Source organism: Cygnus olor, chromosome 3, assembly GCF_009769625.2.
Source record: "Cygnus olor isolate bCygOlo1 chromosome 3, bCygOlo1.pri.v2, whole genome shotgun sequence".
Lineage (NCBI taxonomy): Eukaryota > Metazoa > Chordata > Aves > Anseriformes > Anatidae > Cygnus > Cygnus olor.
Window position 1 is genome coordinate 78,960,415 of NC_049171.1, and position 18,510 is coordinate 78,978,924.

The 18,510-nt window shown below is 46.1% G+C and overlaps 1 long non-coding RNA gene across 1 annotated transcript; it reads right to left on the reverse strand.

The window, feature by feature from the left end:
- Positions 1-4,115: 4,115 nt before the first annotated feature.
- LOC121068227 lies at positions 4,116-18,048 on the reverse strand. Its single transcript, XR_005818727.1, has 3 exons — positions 17,956-18,048; positions 17,771-17,834; positions 4,116-7,990 (listed from the first exon to the last, which is right to left on the reverse strand). It is a non-coding gene; the product is annotated as an uncharacterized LOC121068227 (long non-coding RNA).
- Positions 18,049-18,510: the final 462 nt, after the last annotated feature.

Here is an 18,510-nt window from a genome sequence, read left to right on the forward strand (position 1 = left end):
CATCCCTGCAGGTCAGCTCCAGCCACATCTTGTACACATCTGCCTCATGCAGAGGAGGCCAGCTGGGCATGGAGCGGAGCCATTTGCCTCTAACTGCACGCCCAAAGCATCTGCAAGTCTTCTCCCTATCACTGCAGCAACACGGACAAAGCACAACCTGATAGGCAAGAAAGTTTAGTTCCAGCTGCTGGAGCAGGAGGCAGAAAGCACGTTTTGGGCGGGCACGGGCTTGCCCTGGTCGCTCCCCAAGAGGAGGAAAAGCTGTGGGACCCACGGCACAGACCTGAGCCACTGAACTCACTGTCCCTCACCAGCTTAAGCCTGAGACACTGCAGTAATATGCTCACATCTCTCCTCTCCTGTCTTTGCAAGGACAAGGCTAACTCCTCTACCTCGACATACAACAAAGACAAATTCAAGAGTCAAGGAAGGGGAGAAGTCCCTGTCCTTCAGGGTTTTTAAGCACCTCAATGATTTTGAGAATGTGAGCCCAAATCCCAGTAAATTTTACCAATGCCTTTATATAGGAACATTTCATGTTGGCAAGGCCATCCACACGGAATTCTCTAGTCCGTCTTGCTTTACCACTGCTAGAGTGAAATCCAAGTGCCTCTCTGTCCTTGCCCAACTCACCTCTCCCCAGCAGGCAATCAGGTGCCCTGGCCAGTCTGTGGGAACCCCTCTGCAACAACGCACCGTGCACGTGGCAAGGGGTGTGCATCAGGTGCTTTTTCCTGGTCTACACCTCTCCTGAGCAGAGACATCACTTGATTTTGAAAATGCTTGCAGTAGAAAATGCTTGAAGTAGGGCTTGAAGTAGAATTTTTTTTTTGAAAATGCTTGATGTAGAAAAAAAAAGCATCATGGTCACCAGCAGGTAGGCAGGGATTTGTGTAACTCTGGGCTGATGCATATAGATCAGGCTCATAAGACGTCCTCCGTGAAGCACTTGCCATGGGAAAGGGTGCATGCTCTGTGACTGCACAAACTGCACTCCTTCTTCAGAGCCTCCCCCTGCAGATACACAGCCCCTCTAGCTGGGGACATGGTATAAGAATTTATACCAACGAGAGTTGAAAGGAAAGCTTCTCTTACACCGCGGTACACAATTTCCAACCTTATCCTCTCCCAGGTTAAACATGGAGTCTTGAACCAACCAAAACTCACCTGCCCTCCCAAGCCTGGTAGGCAGCCTGTTAGCTTTCAAACATAAATAACTAAATAAAAGGCAAAAAAAAGCCCAGAAAGCAAATTGCACAGCTTTGTTGAGAGTCTCAGATCTGCCAAGTATTCCCTGCCACTTTTAATCACAAGTCAAAGTAATCCTTTAAGAGGTTTTGCTGGAGGGAACATTTCAGTGTTCAGCGTCACGCAGAGCTCTCTGAGGAGAGTCACACAGTGATACTGGGAGAAAAACTGAGGCAAGAGGCATGCTACTGATATGGCTCCCAAATTCTGCTCTTAAGATGCTAGGGAAACCTGAGATGAGACAGATATTCACATAGGATGCTTGTAACGACACTCAGTATGAGCATTTCATTTCTGAGCTGCATCTCTACAAGCAACACTGACCTGAACATAAGAGTTAAGCACAAGGAAAAATTTCCTGCCCTTTGGGGAGTAACAGCTGAGCTGCTTAAGGAAAGCTTGGCCTAAGGTGACAAGGAGATAAGGAGCTCTGACGTCTGCAACCACAGATGCCCACCACATCCCGACAGCATCTGAACTATGCTAAGGCTCCTCGTGCATCTCTCTCCTGAAACTGGTATAAGACTGCCCCTCTTAGTTCTTCTTTTCTCACTCATAAAACCCCAAAATGATGACATTTGTCACTGGAGCTTTGCAACAGAGGCTAGGCATTGCAGAAGTAAACTACAAGCCTGGCTCTTCCAGCCCAGAGACAGATGTGAAGCTTTCAGAGTGCGATAGCAACTCGCTCTTTTTGCAGTAAAGAGAGAACAGCTTTTCAGACTCAGGCCAGACACTGCTGAGTTTCTACAAATTACTCATGAGCCTGACGCTTTTCGTCTGGTGAGGCAGGAGACATGGGGCAGGTCCCTTCAAAGGGCACAAGTTAAGGCAGCTTATTTCATGGGTCCCTCTCTGTAAGAGCCAGCAAGACCCCAGAGGCCAACATACATTTAAAAGCAACAGCAGCACTGCCATCATTGCATTCATTAAGGGAAATACTAACTTACTTAGATTTCTGCTTCAACTCTCATCCAAAAATGTTGCAAACATTTTTCCTCCAGCTAAAATAAAATCTCTTTTTGTAAAAAGTGTGGGAGTCATTGTAAGGTAATGACACTGCAGGGCTGTTTTAAAAAGACAAATGAAATATTTAGTCCTCATTTTTAGCAATACTGAGAGGATGACAAGTTAGCCAGCAATGCTGAAGGTTATTTGGGAAGAACAAGGTTTCCAGAACAGGCTCTGTCTTTAGCCACCTCTCTCATTAGGTATAGATGCAGACATATGTTCTCAGCAGCCTTATCAGGACAGAAGTGGCCACATATTCACACGTAACACCTGCCACAATGGTCCAGAGCATGAGTCAACTGCTATCGCTGTGTGAACAGCGTAACAGCGTGACGTTACAGAAGGATGTGTATGTCCTGTTCCTTGCATTGCGTGGATTAATAAAATTAGAAGAAAAAAAAAAAAGCCTTCTTGGTTAAAGGAGTTGGTGAGGTAAGGAGTTCAAACATCATCTAATTGCTCGCCTGGAGATAGCAGCAATATTCACGACAGCGGATTTTGTATGGAACAAATGTTGTACTTTATGTCAAAACAGGGACAGTAAGTTCTTTTTCCCTGACGGGATTTGTAGACTCTTACAAATCTGGTATAAATAGGAAAAAGGTCTCCTTCACCCAGATTCAGGGAACAGGATGTAAAAGGCAGTGCCCACATGCAGAGCTAATCCAGAGAAGCAGGGGTCCCCCCACATTTGCCTGGTCTGCAGGAAGCTCCTGCCAGAAGGTTTCCCTCCACCTCCTGCTTGTTTCCCACACTGCACCCCACAGTGGGGACACCCTTCTCAACCCCTGCACGTCCACCAGACTGGTAGATAAAGTGAATAACATACACTTGCCAAGCAGAAGCCCACTCACATGCAGCAAATAAACCCTCCGTAGGTCTATATTTTGTTATTTAACATACAGCTGGGCAGAGCCCAGGAGCCCATTCGCAGTGCTGGGCGGTGCTGAGGAGCTGCTGTGCACATTGGGAGAGATGAGGATGCTCAGCAGGAGCAAGGGAAAGACCCTGTCTGCCCCAGAAATCACCCCTCTGGCACATCCCAGACATCACCTTGCTCTTCCCCTGCACATCACATGAAGGCACAGTGGTGTAATAGGGCACCTTAATATCTTCCCTCGATTGACCTCCCTCAGTGTACCCTTTGGGCCAGCAAGAACTGATCTGCTCAGAAAACACCCACAGTCAGGACAAGAAACAGGATGGAGCCACCTCACAAGAGTCTCTTCAGGCAGTTTGTTACTCCTCAGCCAGGCTGTGTGGAGAGCAGCCAGAGCACAGACACGGTAACTCTCATGTCCTTGCCTGTTCCTGAGGTTCCCTGAGGTTCAGCATCCATTCCTGCAGCACGTAGCGTCCAAGCTGCCTACTGGGAGCGCTGTCCCTGCTGCCAACCCATCCCAAACTGCATCGTGTGCCCTAAGGGCATGCTTGCGTGATAAGCACACAGCACATGGGACAAATCATCCTATCAAGCCAGAACACACTTTAGTGCATAAGATGTGTTTTGTATGAGAGCTCCAACACATCCATATCTCTGTCAGATGATGCCTAACCAGTTTCAAAGTAGCTCTGCAGGAGTCATGGAGCCTGTCTTGACCCAGTAGACATATCACAGGTGGTGGTGCCAAGTAGTCTGTGGACAAGGAAAGGCAGCTCCATCAAACCCCACTGAACCAGGGAACAGGACATGCAGCCCTGGGGGTGCTGGCACATCAGCATTTCTCATGCCATTTTGAACCAGAGATCGGTCTAATCAGTCTACTCTGCAAGCGCTACTGAGTCTTAAATACCAAATGCTCTGCATGAACACAATATTTCCCCTCACCTTCCCCCCAGCTCCCCACCCTCAGGGCCATATTTCTCTCCTATTTCCAGTTCACCAACTTCTTAATGAAGTCTCAGTACTTCTCTTAACAATCTGGTCAGTGGACGACAGATAACATTGAGGAACAGTCACAGTCTTCCACCTGGTTGAAATGCACTCTGTGACTAAAACTGAGGGAATTGCTAGTTTCAGGATCGCTAAGATTTGACAGGGCAGCTAATTTTTTAACATCTTAGGGCAAACCGAGACCCATGGACTGGTATCCATTGCAATACCCATCCATCCACATACTCTGAATTAGGAAGTGTTGCTGTTAGAGACCATTAAGCACTAGATGGGTCCAGCAGTGGTTCTGCTAAGCCAAGCAGGGCAAGTGGGGTCTGCCTGCATCCCTGTGCTGGGTCTGATATGTGTGCTGCAGTGCAAGTACAGCTGGCTCTGCCCTCCTTCCATACCTCTAAAGACATTGCATCCCACCACCTCTTAAATTAACAGCAATTTGCTCCACCTAGGGGTTGAGCCAGGTCCTTGATCAGGTTTGTCCCCTGCCTTTTGGCTTCATGAAGGACCTTTGGGAAACTTGGGAAAGGTACTGATGGCCCATCCACATTTCCAGAGGAACACATGAAGCTAGCAGAGAAAAAATACTTTATTATCCACTATGAAGATGCTTCCAGCCCGTAGCAGATGGCAACACTACAGGCTGAAGCACTTTTTAGGTTAGTGTTCTTTACGTGCCAGGAAGCAGATTCACATCAGGTTAGCAGTTTCCAAGAACACTGAAGTTCAGAAGTTCACTCGCTGCTGTTCTAACTTTTCCCAAATGGCATTTGGGAGACCTGCTGCCTCTCCATGAGCGTATTGCTATCTCCCTGCCCTGGTAGCAGGAAGGTACATTTTACACTTTTTCCCACCCAGCCTGGATTCCTACAAGCATTTTTCAGGAAGACGCTGGAAGGTGGGTTTCTCCACAGCAAAACTCATCCGTCTTGCCTGGTTTTGTACATCTTTAAGGAAAGCACATGGAATAGATCCAGACCCCAACAAGTTATGGTCACAGAACCCACAGGAACACTGCCTTCCCAGGTTGCCTTACTAACATGGATTGAAGCCAAGCTCTGCAATACAAAACATAGTCCAGCCAGATACCGAGCTGATATTATCAACTGTTGTAATCTCACTGCTACTCCCCAGGTAGGCATAAAGTGTTCAGTGCTACAGGTGTGAGATGTTCATACCACAAGCTCTTCCAACACCCCCAGTTTCAGGAAATACGGAGGATGCTCAACAGCTTAACGGAAGAGGTCAGTTAATTTAATCCATGCCCTGATTCCTTGATGTCAATAATTTATCTTTCAGTCTTATTTAATAGCATGTGAGGTATTCCAATGTGGTCACAGCCTCCTCCGAGTACAGGCTGCAGGTGAGTGTTTGAGTACCTGCATCCCTCGCTAATCTCCGCAGCATTTAAAGTCTTGGATAAGCATACGAAATCATGTTCCTCCTGTCACAGGAGAGGCATTAGCAAACAATGCCAGATAAAACATTTTAAAAGGCTGCTGTCAGGGATATCTAAGCAATTGCCAAAGCGAAGAGGGGAAGCTAGGATTCAGACAGTGAAACACCAGTGAGCTGCCTGAACAGAGCCACTCTTTGTGGGGACCAGGAACCTGAAGCTCCAGTTAAGCCAGAGAATGAGAAATATTGAAGTTAAATGAATGAAGCTGGGGTGAGTTTATTCTCAAGAGGTGAGCAAAGCAAGCCATGATCTGCAATTTTAAGATTGCTGGGCTGTTGGTTATGTAAATGCAAGCAAGGAAGTGAAAACACACAAGTAATTTCCTGGATTGTACTCAAATATATGTCTGATTATTCTGTTCCTTAAGGCAAATTTAAGAGGTGGTAGGGTTTTCCTGCCTCCCAAGTATACATTTGAGGCTATGCTCCCGATAAAAAAAAAATAGTTGCACTATCAGCCAGCACCTTAACCCTGGTAGGATCTTTCCACTCAGTAAGCCAGCCCCAAGACATGTACTAGCACATCACAAAGCAGTGTCTGATAATTCTGTGTTTCTCTAGCCCAACATGACCATGTCCCATGGGTTACAAGTTCATGGATTAGTATAATCCATACAAATATAATTACAGATCTTTATGACTCTTAGCAAGCTCTGCATATTGGCCGTGTGCTGAAGTACAAGTTCTTTCCTAATCCCCTTTTATGGTTCCCCTCCCCCTCAAAGAGTATCACCAAGCCCTCCTTTATCCTGACTGAATTTTGATGCTTTTGATCTGTTGGAATTGAAGACTACATGCAGCCTGCTGCAGATTTTGCTTATCTCTCCCTCCACACCCCCTTTAGTCTGCATGGCCACAGGAAGACATTTAGGGCAGATGTCAGGCTAAGAGATCCATAACATCAGCCAGATTTTAACTGCAGGCCTGTCCCACACCTAGCACAGGCACCATGCTCCTCTCAGGCTGAGCACCACCTGTGGATGCCCCAGAAAGACCAGGATGCTGGGATCTCTGCTGTTACACAAGCAGCTGTAACTGGCAGGCTACACAGGGCAGGACTATGTCTTAGCCCTGCCCTCCCACCTCAAATGCCTCATGCAAGGACTAGCTCAAGGTACTGCAAACATGAGAGCCTGGGCACAGGAGAAGCAGCATCATCCTGCCTCCGGGGTCACAGAGGAAAGGGGCTGCTTTTCAGAAGGAAAGGGTCTCCACTGAGGGCATGATCATCTGAAACACCTTCCAGTGGTCAGTCCAAGGCCCTGGCAGTCTTGTGCCGCACCAACCTCTTGTCTTATATGCATCTAGTTGAAGTAGCTTAAACTTCTCTGGGGTTTTCAGGTGCCCCAGCTATCCCAGGATCTTCCTACAGAACCTGCACCTCGCTCCTAGAACAAGCACATGGGACACTACTGTCCTTGTATGTTCTCCACTAAGTCTGCTTCCAGGCCCCCTGCTTGTACTCCGGCCTGAAATCCAGGCATTCCCAGCGCTGCAGCAGAAGATAAGCCGTCAGCGTGCTCTGTCATGCCACTGCAGGAGGGAGGGTACCGTTTAAATTGGCAGCTCTCCCCAGTTCTCATACCTTGTTACTCTGGGAAAGGAACAGAGAAAGGTGAGCTCCAAGGGCAATTCAGCATCTCCATTGACCACCAGCTCTGCAGGGAGCCTATGGAGGCCAGGCAGGTAACAAGCAGCCGAGCACTGCTTCACCCCAGAGGCTGCTTCAGGAACAGGCAATTAAAGAGCTTCAATCTGGGGAAGTTTCCAGCCTGTCACCCATATCACTCTCCGAGGCATGCAGGTGTAAATACTGGTGAAGGGCACCCTGGCTGACAGCCCCCAGTCTCAGCACACCCAGGTGGCAAGAGCAGCTCCTCTTGCACAGCACTTCTCTTCCCTGCTCTGCAGGGACCCTTTGAGGGGCACAGGCAGAGCTAGCTTTCTCTGACCTATTATGTTAATGGCCCCTGTGATGGAGGCAGAGAAGAACTGTGCCAGTTAATAGCAGTTATAACGAGGGAGAGAAGCAATCCTTTTTCCAGTTGAGGTCGATAACAAGGCTCCCATGGGTACCTATGGGAAGTGGATTAGGACAGTTACAGGAAATTAAGATGTGCGCAGAGGAGTGTCGAAGGAACCCTGGAGAGAAGTTTTGAAATTCTTGTAGCCTGATGAGAAATGATTCACTTATCTTCCCAAATGGATTTCAGGAGAGCAGGCAGAGTTGCACATACGGAAGCAGCGCCATGTATTCCCTGGGAATAGGTAAGCCATAAACATTATTTGCTCAGCTCTAAAGCTCCTCTCTGTACTTGATAGATGTAATTGCAGATGGTGTTCTCACCTCCAGTTAGTAAACACCTCATTTGCAATTAACTTCACCTGAAATAAAGGTAAGGAGAGAATAGCGACCAACCTTATTCCCTACCACCTTATGTGATACAAGTGCTTCTTTAGCACAGACTCAGGTGGGGACAGCAGAACTGCCCTGGCAGATGAACCAGAGCCGTAACCCTGTTGCACAGATACCATTAGCCCTAAAACCTCATCTCAGACCAGGGCTCTTGAGGCGCACTGCTGGACAGGACCAAGTATCTTCTGAACAACCAGCATTTCCTGGAGGTGGAGAGGTCTGGATTTCAACCAGCAGTTACATACTGTCTTAGCAGGGGGGTGCTTGACACTTCCCATTGCCTCCCAGCCAAGCAAGGGCTTCACTTCTCACAGGACAAACCACATCTCCAATGGGCCTCAACCACCATTAAAGCAAATTCAGCTCCAGCCCAGTTCCTCCACCACTTCCAGCCCTGTCAGCAACAGAGGCAGCTTCGCCAGCCCAGGGCACCTCCTCTCCAGCACATGTGCTCAGGACTGGCCCACACTCCCTTTGTGCACAGATGGCCAGCCGTGGTGCCAGTTAGCACAGGCCTCAGTTTTACTTCCTGATGTGAACACACGCATTTGAGACAGAAATCAAGTGGTCTGACTTACTTCACTGAGTAGCCGGGTCCAAAACAGCTGATGCTGCATTACCAGTGAGGGCCACATCTGAGTGGCTCATTAGTTACCAGTCCTCTGAGCTGTTCAGCACAAACCAAACAGAAAGCACTTCTGGTCTCTGAGGAGCTGGGCCTTTTCCAGTTCAAGACTCATCCCCATTCGCTGTCTTCCAACACCTGAAACATTTGCTTTGTTGTTTAGAAAAAGCAGGTTTCAAGTGCCAGTTTTCCAGGTAGCCAGGTCGGGACAACCATATCACTCCAGTTAATTCAGAACAGGATCTTTTCCATGATAATGAGCCTAACACTTCTGCCAACAGCAGAGCAAAGCAGGTAGCATATAGGGAGACCCAGGAGCACCAGATAGTGCACTTAAACTGTGCTGCTACCACCTCTGAAATTGTGTGAATAACAGAAAAACGCAAGCCCAAACTCACCTGTAGAGCAGCATTTGAGGAAAATACATACATAAAAGAGCAGGACATCCTTTGCCCTACATGGCAGCTCCTTACCCTCCACAGCCCTGCCTGCCAAACATCACAGAATGTAACAGCATGGCCAGGGGCTGAAGCCCAAGTGAAAGCTCTGCTCATCTTTTTTTTTTGGTAGTGGGACAGCACAGCCAAAATACAAGAGTTCCCCCCGCCTCCTTCTCAAAACAGCACTAAAAGCCTGTGATTAGTTTTTCACAGCTACATCTCACTGAGAAGAAATCCTGTCTCTCAAATGGATGAGTTACATCTCTCCCATGTTTGCTTTCAGGGAGCCAGAGGAGCCGTGCTGGTGTTCCCACAAGAGTAGTACTTGGGCTTCCCACCAGTTCGTGGAAGCTGCAGGTGCTATGGCCTGTGAAGATTGTGGATCTTCATGTCAGGACCTTACATACATATTCGGAGTCTCACTCCACTCAGTCTGCCTTGTGTATGCTCAAGTTTGTTCAGTTTAGCAACAGCCTGGATCAGGGCTCAGGAGGGGAACAGCAGAGGGACGGAAAAAGATGACTGTGGGGCAGAAAAAGGCTGGGCAGTCCCATGAAGTGCCATCCCTCAGAAGGGCTGTAGGAAAGAGCAAAGCCAAATAGAGTGCAAGCTCCCATTTTTGACCACCCAATATCCCACTGAAAACACCTCAATTTTTAAAGACCTTTTTTTATCCCTATAGAAGATGCTCAATGAATTAGTGGTAGCAAAATCCTGCAAGTGCCTGCAACCTTTTAATCTGATTTTGAGTCCCCTCACATTGAAGTCCTTTCCCTGGTGCCGTGTGCAAGTGCAACAATACCTGGAAATTCAATTGCTGGCTTTTGTACCATCTCAAAAGTCATCTCCAATATTCTCTCTTATTGTGGTTACAGTGAAAAGGGATCTTGCGGAGCTTTTAGAAATGCTGACTTCAAAGCCTATCTAAGATTAGCAAAGCACTCATATGCTATATGGTTTCAAGGACTGCAGCAAGCTTCTCCCTTATTAGCTGCTATATTCATCTCTCAGATATTAAGAGCAAGACAGACTACTCGCAAACATTGATGTGGATATGGGGAGGCAGAAATGGTGCAGGATGCCTAATTCTTCACCATACAACAGTGACAAGGTTTCAAATGAGGGCTCCCATCCATCCCAACCGTACACAGCAAATTCAGCTATTGAGGGAAAAAATGTTCATCAGCAGCATGCAGGTCAGAAGCAACGTGGCCCCTTCCCCCTTCCTCCTCTGGCTCAGACACAGCAAGAGCATCTGCAACAAATTAATTTCCCCTGGTGCATTGCAGCCCCCTTGGCCGCACACAGGCTATGCATTCAGCATCTGCTGCCTTTCCTCACAAGTTCACAGGATGCTTTCAGCCAGTTGTCACAGCTCCTACAACTGCGGACTTTCAAAGGCTTCCTACAACTGGACACAAGATGGAGAGTTGAGACAAATCAATATGTCACTTTCCATACACTGCCCAAATGAAAGATTGAACGTAGCTCTTCTTGCAAGAAAAGCTAGGTACAAAACTTCAGAGGACCCACATACCTCTAAAGGACATAGCACTATACCTTCCTAAGGAGCTTGGCTGGTCAAGTCCCACTGTGAAGCATTCTTTGATTGAACATACTTTTCTCTACTGTTTCAAAAACAAGGTAGGATGTAAACAATTTCAATGCCCTACGTGTTATGACAGCCATAGAGCAGCAGCTGTGAGTAGTGAAGGAGAAACAGTTTTGAAACAGCACACCAGAAACCTACCAGAAATGCTGTTGTGTGGATTTGTTTTATTATTATTAGAAGAACAGCTTAAGGCATGAGTTTCAGAGAAGGTATCAAACCTTGAAGATCTTTTCACACGCAAGGTGCACAGCTCAGATGAACCTGATGTAAACAATGACAGGGAGAGGGATTAGATCTACAAGCACAGAACTAAAAGAGATTGACATGAGTTACAGAAAGTTAACCAGAGCTGTTTTTTCATCCCTTAAATTCCTAACTTTCAAAGCTTTCTGCAGCAGACAGGCCCTTCCTTCCTTGTTAGCACCTCCTGTTTGGTTTCCTTTGTCACCAGCTCAGAGGAACACCCAAGGACAGCCCACAAACACATCTCAGCTAGGCTTTAACTCATCCAGCACCACTTGCCAGTAGGATGAGATTTCCTTCTCCAGGGGATGGGTCACTGGGATCCTCGCTGTGCCATCCTCACTGGGAGGCAGCTAGAGAGGCCTGAAGGCAACAAAGTAGCTGGGGAATGACAGAGGAAGAGAAACAAAAGCTAAACCCAAAGGGTTCATTTGCCAGAAGGCTTTGGCCCTTTGGAGACCAGGGATGTGAACCCACACCCATGGGCAGGAAGGTCTGCCTCTAGCACCTGGCTGCACACCAAGGCATTAGTCACAGCAGCCAGCCTCCACAACCTGCCTGCTAGAACCCTTTGTTGTGGTCCTGTCCCCCCTGCATGCCACCCCCAGGGTGATAGGGTGGCCTCTAGCACTTACCCTCCCCTCTGCTTCTGGCCACAGGTTCAGTTCTCATCGCTACACTTGCAGCTCTGGAGCAAAGTTAGCTCTAGGCAGTGGTTACAGGACCCCTTACGTTTTTTCCATTTACTTTAGCCTGAAATAAGAATGAAGCAGCCTGTACAGGAAAGCCCAAACATTAAGGAAAAGGTTTGGGATCTCTGTCATGGATTTTCCTCAAAAAAACAAACACACATACCCTGAGAATCATTTTGCTCCTTTAGCACGTGCAGATTCTCAGCTTCCACAGTTAAAAACCCAAATGCTATCCATATGTTTCCTCCATGCTCTTGTGCTTCCTGGCCATTTCTCCAGCAGTCTTGCATAACCTGGGACTTCCCTCTCACCCAGCATTTCACAGTAAATGTAAGACTGCTAGATGAGGAAGAGAGTGGTTTCCTCCTCCTTTGCCAGGACCAACAGGTCTGGCCCTGTGCACCTGCTCATGATCTTATGATGCACAGGGGTACATGGTAAGTACTTAAGAGTAAACAGCAATAACAAAAAAACAATAGCAGAAAGACAACACCAGCAGTATTGCCATTTACGAGGTACATGCATGTGATAGCTTACACAGAAAGACAGGCAGATAGCATTTTGAATTTCACTGATAATACAGATGTAAATTGGCCTAGCTCTAATGGCTTTCATATGTCACCTAATGCTTCAGCTTAGATCAGCAAAGGCTCTGGCTTCTTTTTAATGTCATTTATTTTGTTCCATATTCATCTTTGCTGTGCACTAGGAACTGCTGTCTGCAGGAGAGACACTAGGGCTAAGCTCCAAGAGGGGGAAAAAGATATTCAGCAACAAAACACATTTCCTTGGAGCAATACTGTGAGCAACGGGACTTTCTATTTCTTTCTAGGATCCCCAGTAGCTAAGCACTGATGCACAGGATTTGTTTGCTGGTTGATAACATGCCAATGCCTGCTTGAACCAAGTTGTACACATTAACACCTACAAAAACAATTCCTGCCCAGCTGGAGTGATCCAACATGGGCCAGAGTGCACCCTGCCCAGCTGTAAGTTGTCTGTATAGTGGCACAAGAGCATCAAGTGGCAAAACAGCACGTTCAGAAGCTACAGAGGAGGCTAGGACAGAGGCAATGATATGCTCCAAGTGCTAAGTCATCCCTCCTCCTCCCTGTTACTCACTGCCCTTCCGGAGAGCTTTCTGCTTTGCTAGTACTTGTTGTTCTCCTCCCCAGGGAGGAGAGCCAAGTTCCTCTCATCTTTGAGTGCTTTTTTTTTTTTTTTTCCTTCTCCTCTGAGAAGAGCACCTATAAATCTCTTTGATGAATTTGGACAAGGGAATTGGCATTAACTAAGAACTATCAGCCAAAACAAAGCTCAGCTCAGACTGAGGCTAAGCCAGCTTTCAAGCCTGGTTAACCACAATTACAAATGACAAAGCCTTCCCTTCCTGTGCTGTGCACCTTCTGCCTCCCCTGGGTCCTGGGAATGGGGGTGGAAAGAAGGAGGAGTAGATGAGAGACCATCCTTGAGGAGCTCTAGACTTGAGCAGGAGCCAGAAAGTACTGGAAACAGATGTTTCTAAGGGGAAGTATTTTTTCCTAGAAGTTTTCCAACCAACCAAAAACACTGCTCACCTGAATAGTACCTAAACTGATGGAATAACAGTGCTAGAGCTGGGCAGGAAATACCGCTCCTATCCTATGAAAAGAAACCTCTCTTTTCTCCCACTTCCTCAGTTCTTCCTCGTGAGGAAATCATGCTTTTGTTAGTCATCTTAAGGAAAGCAAAGCAAAACAGAAAAAAACAGCAATTAAGAAACCACCTGTGCTTCTCACCACAGCCAGCAGACAAGCAGTTGTGCACCTCCCTGCAATACAGGAGAATCAGATTCAAATTTCTGATCTTCCCAAATCAGGGTGACTTCAGTCTTGGTCTTTCTACATTCTTTGTAATCACAAAGGTCTCCAGGGTGTTGATACTCCTCCAAACTGAAATTCTGTTTTGGATTCAAAATGGTGACTGCTATAGCAGTACCGCTGTTTCCACAGAAAGCCAGGATAGATACATTTCTCTCAAAGTTTTCTTTCTTGCATACAGGAACCTAAACTACTTACTACAACTTCTCTGTCCCTCAGTGCTCTCCCCTAGATCTGAACCTTCACAAGTAGCTGATTAAACAGCTTTCAAATGACATTTCCCTTATCCTTCTCTATGTTACTCTGCTTCCACAAGCATAGGACCCATACCACCAATAAATGAAGAACTGCTGACAAATATCATCATTTTATACCCATCTAATCAGCGTCCCTTGACAAAGCTGAGATTGGAAAAAAAATATTCTCAACTTTTCTGTGGAGACTTATGTTTGTTTTACACGAAAAACCAAAGTTGTGTCATCGCTGAATGATTGTGTTTTCAAGCCAAGGAAGAGAAATTTGAAAGTACAGTTGTATTTTGACTCCTTGATGCAATTGAAGACACTCTGCTACTAAGAGCCCCAAGTCAACTAGGGTAACTCATGAGCTGTGCCTTTCTGTCCATTCACAGAAAGTATTTTTTGAGAGTTTTGGACAACCAGAAATACCCCACAGGAAGGCAGCCTGCCTGGAGCCTGACAAGTGCTATCAAGCTGGTGTGGACAGTCTCAGAGCATCTCTCAAGAGTACTCAGAGACCCCCCCCCCCCCCCCCCCAAGGAGGGACTATGGAAACTGCAAAAAACAAACCAAAAAGCCTTCTGTGGTGCTGATGAGACTATTCCAGAACACTTGTAAACCGCCTCCTAGGTAACAAGACGTGAGAGATCACTAGACTTATGCAAAATAAGTTATTTCCTCATGAGATGCAACGTATCAACAGGTAAGAAAGTGCCCCGGCTTGTTATTCCTACTGAATCTCAGTCCAAATGTATTCATCTTGCTTATGAAACTTGAGAGGGAGTTAGGTACACCACACAGATTCAGAGTTTCTTCCAGAAACATCTGACTTCATAAGCTGAAATAAGCCAACTCTGCAGGCAGGATGAAACCAGTTCAGCAGCTTTGCACAGGGAAACACTTGTGTTGATAGGTAGAAGCTTTTGAAACTGCAAAGGCAGACAGCCGCAATCATAACCTAGGTGTTTTGGAAAGACTTCTGAAATTGCTGACCTTGAAGAAAAGTGCTGGAAATTATTTGTCATATTGCTTTGTAGTTCTGTGCAGGAAACCTGGTATGGCAAAACTTTACTTCCCTATACACTTTCCTCTCCTCCTTTACTCACACAAAGGGAGTGCCTGGTATATCCCGCACTGAGGACTTCTCCAGGTGGTCCCAGACAGTGCTAGAACAACAGTGCCACTTTTGCCCTAGCCCTCAACACTATTTTTCAAGGAACAGGGTCAACAGTGCATACCTCAAAGCATATAAGGCTCCAGTACAAACAGGTTAACATCTTTGCCAGCAGAAGAAATACCTTATTACCGATTGCTACATCCCAAGAGCAAGTTGAATTTCTTGGTTTTCTTGGTTTAAGAAAGAAAGAAATTCTACTCTCAGTGTCTTTTAACCAGCCTGTGAAGCATAAAGGCCTTTTACGCGAGTTGTCATACAGGTAATTATAAGAGGCAATAGATTTGACCTACAGATCAGAAACAATAGATTCATTTGCTCTGGTCTAGACTGAGTTAGATAAGTGGCAACATATCACAGCAAGAACTCAGGCTACAGGCTATTCTTTCTCCCACAAGGAGATACACCTACAAATGCACACCTGGAAACATTCTTTTATACAACTTAAATAGATCCAACTAAGATGGCATCAGAAATGAAACCAGATATTAGTCTTTCCATATGCTTGTCAACGAATGTATAAGTCAGTTTTTCTCTGATATCTAGCATCCCTACTTAAAGTCATGGTAAGATTTCTTGATGGGTATATCTAGTCACATATTTCCCCCCCTCCCCACCCTTTAACTTGGAATACTTAAGTGACTGTAAAGTATTTAAAGGTAGTTCCGGGTAAAGCTAGAATAGTTCTTGATAGAAGTTGCAAGATTCCAATTTTCATATGTTCAACTGAGAAACTTTTTCATATGAGCAAGTTGATAGTTATTTTTCCTGTCAACATGAAAAAAGTTGGAAAAACATTGTATTTTTATTTTCTGTTCACAGGGCTATTAACTAGAGCTCATTAAAATGTGAGCGCCCATGTTAGCATGACTGAGCCTTAACGTCTTTCCTTCTACCAATCCACGGTACAAGGAAAGTCTTTGTATCTATTTCAAGATTGAAAAAATAAACCTATGTTTTTAAATGAAAAAAAAAAAAAGTGTTTTGGCTCACTAATTTATAGTGAAGCATACCCCTCCAGTTAGCCTTCATTTCCTCATTTGCATGACTGTGGCAGTCTGACACCAGGAAGTTTGGATTGCCCAGACATAAGCCCCTTGAAACACAGGCTTCCTTACCAAACACTCACTGTTACCCACCATCATTGCTGGGAGCAAGGAGAGCCAGCACCCCTCCCTGCCCACCCCGACATACCACGCCTGTATCACAAGTCTCCTTCGCATCTCTCTATAGCATGCCAACCAGTAACAATACTCTTTTGGGTGGTTCTCCTTTCTAAGGCTTGTCTATTTTTTTCCCCACTCACCTCCCTCTCTCACTAGGCTAATCCTTTTGTGCAAGGCTCGAAGAACATGGTCCCGTTCAAGGCTACAGCAGATGACAAAGATGCGTTATGGGAATGACAGCAAAGACAGCGGGATGCACATGAGATCAACATGAAGGAGCGCTGAATAGCAGCAACACCGAGCTATGGCATCATTTATCATTGTAGAAGGCAAGACATAAGGTTATCTCAAGGAATTAATTGTTTAAAATCCCACTAGCTCGCTCCAACCATCAACCTGCAGCTTCTGATACTGAACAATTCCATTTCCTGCCCTTCAGCTTGGCTGGTTTGGCATTAGAGGGTGGGGGAGGGGTAATTTGTTGCCCACATAGCTCTTTATAGAGTGAAATGAGCAGTCTTACAGAGCACTAAGAGCCAAGGAACTAACTACTCTTAAACCTGGGAAAAATGTCAGGAAAAAAAAAAGCGTCCACACAAAGCCAGGAGGTAAAGATCAGGGCAGAGCGGGAGTCAGGTGTTACTCTGTCCCTCAAGCACTGCTAATTCCTCTGGGCCATGCATACCCCTATTTGCAGAAAGGCTGAACAAAAGCAGCTTTCCTTTAAACTCTAATCAGCTCCTTTACCAGATACTCCTAAATCTAACTTTGTCCCCTGATTGCTGCAATTCTGCCACATTAAAGTGATTCTCTGAAGTAACTCTGATTCATTCACAATACTGCTATTTAGCAGCCAGAGCGTGAGAGCGACGCGGTTATGTTTTGATTTCAATTCAATTACCAGCAGAGTGGAATCCACAGCACAGGACTGAGATGTGCTCAGCACAGCTACAGCAACGGTCACACACCAGCAGCCCTGTGCCTCCCCTTCCCCAAATTGAAGTCTCTCTGGAAATGCCCCCCTGCCACACTACCTTTCTGCTGCTGGGCCAACACGCAGGGGTACACGTGGCTTACACAGTCTCTTCTCCAAATGCAAGGGGGGCATTTTTATCTTCAGAGAAATTAATTAACACACACAGATCAGAGACAAAGCTGGTTTCTGGAAGCAGAGCCAGCCTGGGAGACCATAGGAGCAGGGTTCAAGGAAAGGCAAATACCATGTCCCCAGGGGACATGGACTCTTCACATGGAACAGAAGTAAGAGCTAAAATTAAAAACAGTTCAAAAGGAGCACTTCTCTTTTCAGAGGAAAACAGAGAAGTCACCTCAGGCCAGACCAAGAACAGCTCTTCCCACAGACCTATTTCAGCACAACTGGGACCAGGCCTTCCAAGCAAAGGGGGTAGGGGGCTGGACCTTAGGGGAGTAAAGAAAAGCCCGACCAGGAAAGATGACTCTCACATTTAACTGTACCACAAACTTCAAACATCAGAACAGCAGGGCCTCAACATCCAAAAATACAATTAGTTCTTCAGAAAGCAACATTTTTCAAAGGGCCCTGTCAATCAGGCAGTTAAAGGGGTGTTTGGACACAATGAAAAAGGCTTACCACAGTCAGCTCTCACCATCTCCTGTTCTGCTGATTGCAGCCAGGCTGCTGCAAGAGGGCTTTACAGGTAGAAATCAACTTACTCACCAGTAACTTTTAGCTGAGATTCACAAAGCTCCATCCACAAAACTGCTTCTATCCTTCTCAGCACCTATAGTGGATATAGCTTCATAACACCATCAGCCACATAAATGTGGTAAGGACCCACCTCACTGTTCAGCAGGACTGATCTTACTCTGGGCAGCATGGCCAAAGGCCCCTTGCCAAAGTACCTTATCATTAGCCACAGCTGGCAAGCAACCAGTCACCACAGATGGAGGCTCCAGTACTTACAGGTCCTGAGATTAATTACAACTTTGGCTACCACATACTGGGAAATTAAATTACCTCCTTCAGGTGGTATGAATGAGCAGAAATGGTCCCCATGCACAGGGAATTAAAATGAAAGAAACCCTTCTAGAAAGAGGAAAAGAACAGCAAATCAGGACACCAGAATATTAGTTCAATTTTCTACTCCACCAAAAAGCTTGGTGCTTGTCTTAATCTCCCCCCCCTTTTTTTTTTCAGTGCTTCTGAGAAACTTCAGAGTAGTATCTAGCTCTCTATGTCCTAGATAGTACTCCCTGCTTTTTACCTGGAGTTGAAAGAGACCACTTTTTGGGAAGGTCTATATTTTACCTGGAGGGATGAACTGCTTTTAAGTAGAGCCTGCTAATATGACTAAGCTGTAGCACTGAGGTCTTCAGCAGAGCTCCTCTGGGAAGTGGCTGCGTTTCTTTACAGCCTCATTGGAATTTGTGTCAGCTCTAATGGCTGCCCCAGAGATG